Below are 6,846 nucleotides of genomic sequence, written 5' to 3'. Positions count from 1 at the left end.
CATCACTCTGATTGGGCACTAATCTGTCCAGAAGGGCAATATAGAAGCACACTGTTGTTGCTGTTGCTGTTGTTGTCTACCATCTTTCAGTTGCCAATTTTGTGTTCTCTTTAGCCTACGGCATTACGCTTTCCCCAGCACCACCACCACTTCTGCAAGCAAGGAGAATTTTTAGGGGCAGCATGCACTTTTGGAGAAATGGTGCTGAAGACTTAGGGCATTTTAATGACCACTATATAAGCACCCTAACCTGGATAGCCCAGTTGAGCCTGATCCTATCAGATCTCAGAAGCTAAGCTGGGTCAGCCTTGGTTAGAAATTGGATGGGAGACCTCCAATGAAGACCAGGGGTGCAGAGGCAGGCAATGGCAAACCTCCTATGTTAGTCTCTTGCCATGAAAACCCCACCAGGGGTCACCATCAGTCAGCTATGACTTGAGGGCAGTGTTTTAATTTTTTTCATATAAGTAAAGCACAAATGGAGGTAAAGAAGCATTAGATGGAGAAAAGAGAGGCCCTGCACCCCAAAGGACTTCAGCCAAGTCATAGTACTCTTTTTCTGCCTGTGCATATTCTCCCTCTCTCTCACACACACACACACCCCTGCCCTCCTCCAAACCCACAGTGCTCGAACAAAGCCATCCATAGCCTGGCTTCTAACAATGATCCCTTATTGAGGAATCTCCCACAGTAGTTAAGAAACATTATCCTTATTTTGTTTGGATCTACGAAACTTCCTTATACTGAGTATGGTCTGCTCCGACCGGCAGCATTTGTCTAGGTTCTCAGGTGGTGGGTTTCACACCAGCTACTTCCTGTCGAGATTTGAACCTGGAACTTTTTGCATGACAACGGGATGCTGTACCACTGAGCCACTCCCCAATGCTCTTGGCTCCAGTACCTGACCCCTCAGGCCAAGCCCGTCGCACTATGCAGTCCCCAGTAATCTGTCTCACCGCACAATCCCGACAAATGGCTGAGTGCCTAGAGAGCTGATCTATTGCAAGACAGCATTCTCAGCGGATGTAAAATAAAATGGGTCTCCATGGGCACCTTCGAGACTAACAAGATTTATTCCAGCATAAACTTTCATGAGTCAGATCTTACTTCATCTTAGCTACCCCTCATGAATCATCACCTCAGTGCAGTGGGTCTGTGTACGCGCACACACACACACACACACACACACACACACACCAAATGCCCTGTGAATGAGGGCAAAGCCATTGGACTGAAGAGGACAGTTCCCCCCCCCCTTTTCAGGGTCCCCAAATGCATCGCTTCCCTTTTCTCCAGGCAAACACTCATTTATGTGGGTGAAAGTGAACAGATGCATCTGGCGGGGAGGGCTGTGGTTCTCGAGGGCTTGTGCTGCAGTGGAATTGGTTGGTCTTGGAGGTGCTGCTGGACTCTTTTTGTTTTTGCTACTACAGACTAACACGGCAAACTCCTTTGAACCCTTACACAAGCAAACTGATCCCCACACCAAAAGGAGCTGTCTGCATCTCCATATCAAAGGAGTTGTTTACATCCCCCCTCTCCTCCTCCCCTCTCCCCTCCCCTCTCCTCCTCTATATCTGACCAGTTTCTTTTGGCCCTCCATGCATCTGACGAAGAGAACGTGATTCTCGAAAGCTTATGCTACAATAAAATTGGTTAGTCTTAAAGGTGCTACTGGACTCTCCCATCGGAGGGTGAGTTAGGGTTGCCAACTACACGTTGAGAAATTCCTGGAGATTTGTGGGAGTGGGGCCTGGGGAAGGCAGGGTTTGAGGAGGGGCATGATTGGGGTGTAATGCCATAGAGTCCACCCTCCAAAGCAGCCCTTTTCTCCTGGGGAACTGATCTCAGTTGTCTGGAGATCAGTTGTAATTCTGGGAGATCTCCAGGCCCCACTTGGAGGTTGGCATACCTTGGAAGGACTGGTCCCGTGTTCCTGACAACTTCTGAAAGCCAGGCTCAAGCCAGTTCCTCTCTGCATAGCTCTTTCACTTGCAAAGCCTGGTCTCAGAGTCTCTCTCCACATCTGACCCATGAAGAATATGTGTCGGGAGTTGCAATGTTAGCCGGGAAGAGTAGTTTAAAAAGAGAGCCAGGGGCAGGGCAAAGGCTTTGCTATACACTGGAGCTGTGTGAAGGGGCTGTGAAATGCCAGAAGGGAAACTTCAGCCCATGATAACCTCTCCAGGTCCAAGCCTGGCTGTGGAAGGCAGCTCCAGCCCATTTCCATTCCTCCCTACCCTCCGGTTGTGTGATCCCACACAGTTTTAGACTGGAGAGGTGAAATTGACAGAGCTTCTGGGGAGGCGAAGATGAAATTGACAAACCCTCTGAGAAGCGATCTCTGCCGGCTCTGTCTTTTTAAACTATGCTTCCCAGCTAACATTGCATCTCCCTACACTTGAGGCGTCTCATGTAGAGAGACTCTCAGCTGGGCACTTGACTATGTGTCAAGAACTGGCTTCTATAGTCTGATTTTTTTTTTATCGTCTTTGGCATTTCTGTTTGTTTTGCAAACCATTTGGGGCAGGTCCTTATAGAAAAAGTGGCATGATATCCTCCCATGTCCAAGGCGCTTTGACCTGATTTGCATAGTCCCTGATCACATGCTTTAATGCCTTTTGTGCTGTTAAAAACACCCCATGTTTTCAGGAAGCTGGATTCTGCACCCACAAACTGCATTTCAAACTATTTTTCTCTGCCTTTGCACAAAATCACAGTGCCCATAATACCTCCTTCTGCGCCACTTGAAAGCCCAAAATGGTTCCACTTTGTATGGCCCGCTGCCGTGTGCATCCTGGTGAGCCTCACGCAGTGCAAAGAGGAGGTGTTTGTGTAAAATGACTTGCGCTCATGAGGTGCCTCTTTCAGTGGCAGAAGTGGGATTTGATTCAAAGTCCTGCTCTTCAGTAACTGGAAAACTGACATGCCAAAGAAGCACATTTTAAGAATTTATTTGTTTATTTATTTATATCTGTAGCAAGCAGGCTCAGAGCGGAAACCAACATCATATATTCATACATACAAAAGATAAAACACCCCAGAACATAAAATAAAATTCATCAGTATTACAGATATAATAAAACAATTTCACGATGCAGTGCTCAATATTGCACAACCCAAAGCATTCAAACCCTGTGGGGCGAGGGTGGCAGCTGTTTACACTAGGATTGCCAGCCCCCCCGGCAGGGGCAGGGGATCCCCTGCTCCCACCTTTCATCCCCCGCCCCTGCTTACCTGGCCAGTGGGGGGAAAGGCAAGGGAAAGCCAGGAGTGCAGTGCACAGGAGCATTCCGGGGCCTGTTGTGCTGCCCCAGCAGCGCTCCCGCACTCCACAGAAGCCCGATTCGGCCAAAACCAAGCCATTATGGAGCACAGGAGCATTCCGGGGCCTGACCCTGGCAGCATTCCCGTGCTCTGCAGTGGCCCAATTGGGCCCAGTTTGACCCCCTGCAGAGTGCAGGAGGGCTCCCAAAGGCAGCACATACCTGCGCAATGACTTCACTTCCCAGAAGTGACATCATCGCACAGGCCAGGAGCGTGCACGCACGCTCTTTGCACAAGCGCGAGGGTGAGAAGAGGACAGCAAAAAGGTAAGTGCCAGGTCTCCCACCTCCTGCCTAGAGGATAAGAGGACTTGGCAACCCTAGTTTATACGGACAGCAAGATGAGGAGGGGAGCCTAACGCACCCCCTGCCCCCCCCCCAGCAGGAGGCAGACTGGATAATTTGCCCTCATCAACCACCATAAGCCTGGCGGAACATCTCTAGCTTGCAGGCCCGGTGGAACAATATCAACTCCCACTGGACCCTGGTTTCCACAGTCAGAGAGTTCTACCAGGCTGGTGCCGGGGCGAAAAAGCCCCGGCACTGGTTGAGGCCAGGCAAACCTCCTTGGGGCCAGGGATCACTAACACATGTTTATCCACTGAATGTTTATCCACCCTCCGGGGAAATTATGGTGAGAGGCAGTTCCGCAGGTATGTCGGTCCCAGTCTGCTAAGGGCCTTATAGGTTCAAACCAAAAGCTTGAACCTGATCCGGGATTGTGTTGAAAGCAGATTTGTAAAACATTTTTCATCCCAACAGAGCAAGCTAAGCAACACGAACCAGTTAGTCCGCCTTTTTGCTTTTTGAAAAAAGGGAATTATGTTTGGGGCATGCAGCATCAGGACATAAACCCATTTAATGGTTTATTAACAATAAAACGCTCACATTATAGAACCAGGAAGACAGCCAGAAATATAGATGTGCTGCTGAATATTCCAACTGGGTTGTTTGGCACTCCTGGGGCTGAGCCAAGAGCTTTGCAAGCCCCAGGCAGCGACTGAGACATCTCCCATCAACTGAGCCCTGTGCAGGCAAAGAAAGAAATAGAGAGGTGTGCAATCCCATGCTGGCTGAACGGAGGCTTTGGACTGGTCTGGCCTGGTTTAAATACTAAACTTTGTCCTTTATCTGCTCAACAGCACAGGATCTTCTACAGTTCAACTTCCTCAGCTTCCTTCCAAACCCTATAGTGGGAAATATATCCTACACTATTAAATCAGTGGAATCAGAGGGTCTGGGAAGGGGCTGCTCCTTGACTATTTTTCTAGGCTGGAAATCTCTCCAGCTGGCCCTGAAATAGCTTCAGCTTTTTTGCCGGTCCCCTAAAAAGCATTTTAATTTTTAATTTTTTTTCTCCATCTTTTTTAAAATCTGCCCTCTAGCCACTCTATCAATAGAGGGTTATGATCTGCAAACATTTTTGGCTGAATCTCCACCTTCTTTAAATTCATTAATGTGGTTTTAGATATCCAGCACATATCTACCCTTGAATATGTTTGACGCCTCTCTGAGAAGAAGGTACAATCCCTAAACTTTGGGTTTACAATTCTCCGGACATAAACCAAATGTAACATTTCTATATATCGAAAAAAAGCATTTTATCTTTTAGAAACTCAGATGGGGAAGAGAAGCGTCTCCTCTCGACACTTCTGGGGAGAGGGTTGCTGGCCCCTGCATTTCCCTGGCTGTAATCTCATCGCAGGGCTTGCACTGGCTTTAGAACTCGCAAGAGGTGCCCAGATGAACCCGGCTAATTAATGCCTGAGCAAGCTGGAAACAGTCACCATGGCAGCATAAAGGATGAAAATTTCTCAGCTGATTATAGGATTAAACACAGGTTCCCAGAGAGCAACTAATTTTGATTTTTTTTCCCCTTTTTTGCAGCTGCAGCGATATTTGTATTGGACCCCAACTGCTACAAGAGCATTAGAAAGGAAAGTTGGGAGGGAGGAGAGAGGTCAAGGGCATGAAATGAACAGCAGCTGGGGAAGGTGCAGGGCCAGCCCGCACAACTGAAGATCTCGAGGACAAGGAGGAAGACATGACCTCAGAAGAAAAAGAGGTGGGAGCTGTTAGAAATGGTGGCTATTTTTATAAACTGTTCTGCTACAAGCTCCCCAGTGAGCCCCCCACATCCCCTTCATTTTTGATTGAATTACTGAGTAAAACCCTCCTCATAGGGGAGGCAAAATTGACAGAGCCTTTGGGGAGGCAAAGATGAAATTAACCAACCCTCCGAGGAGCAATCTTCACAGGCTGTGTCTTTTTAAACTACCCTCCTGTAGAGAGGTAAAATTGACAGAGCCTTTAGGTCTGTTTTTTCAAACTACGCTTCCCAGCTAACATTGCATCTCCCTACACTTGGAGAGACACTCTAGGTCAGCATCATATCACTTGGCTTTTATTGTGTGGCTTTAAAAAAGGACTGTCCTTTTTTGTGTGGTCAGTAACCACTCATCCAACTTTTCATTTTTAATGTATTGCTCATGCTTATCACATGCCTGTTCATAACTTTTGGGCGATCTGCTCTGTGGCTATTGCAGAGTCCAGACTGCAAGCCTAGTAGCACATAAGGTTGCCATTTACCTGCTGGGAGGAGATCTCCAGCCCCCAAGGTCCCATTCCCAGCCACTCTTCCAGCAACCAGCAGGAGAAAAGTTTCAAAAATCTATTCTTTATCATATCCAAAAACATGTGAGTATAGATTCCCATCTCGGCCTTGCTTCAACCCTGTTATTGTGCAATGCCCGTCCTGTTAATAACAAGGTCTATCATCGATGATCTGTTTTGTAGACCTGGCTTGCGTGACCGAAACCTGGCTAGATGAAACTGCTGCACCTAGTTTATCTCGGTTGGCTCCAGCTGAGTTTATGTCCCTTCCTCAGTCCTGAACTGGTGTATGGAGAGGTGGTGGCAGTAATCCTCTGCGAGCTTTTCTCCTTCACTATATCCTAACGCAAACAGTCGCTGGTTTTAAAAGCATATACCTTGTTGGAAGCCAAAGATAGATTATGGCTTTTGCTGGTTGACCATTCACTTTGCTCTCTTGCAGCCTAAATTGGTGGAGGTTTTCCCAGATCAGGTGTTGAAGACTCCCAAGATGATTTTTCTAGGCGACCAACAGCAATGCGGAGGTTCTTTTGTCAGGCCATGCTCAGGTCTTGATTGCTACCATGACATCCATTGTACCATCCCAGGTTGCATTTGAGGCATACAATGCATTCATCTCTTTTTGTGCGTGTGCAAGCAGATCTCTGGCAAACAGGTTACTGAGGTGGAAGTAACAGCAGTGTCATGGCCAGATCACTGTCTGCTGAAGGCTCAGGGAGATCTAACCCCTTCCTTCTTCAGGGGAGGGGTCCAGTTTGGATAGCTCATCCCTAGTATTGTTGACTCTCGCTTGGGAAATTCCTGGAGATTTGGAGGTAGAGCTTGGGGAGAGCAGAATTTGGGGAGGGATCGGGAAGGACATGACACCACAGAGCCCACGGTCCAAATAGAGTTGCCAACTTCCAGG

The sequence above is a fragment of the Eublepharis macularius genome, chromosome 7 (genome assembly GCF_028583425.1).
Source record: "Eublepharis macularius isolate TG4126 chromosome 7, MPM_Emac_v1.0, whole genome shotgun sequence".
Classification (NCBI taxonomy): Eukaryota; Metazoa; Chordata; class Lepidosauria; order Squamata; family Eublepharidae; genus Eublepharis; species Eublepharis macularius.
This window is presented reverse-complemented; position numbering follows the sequence as displayed.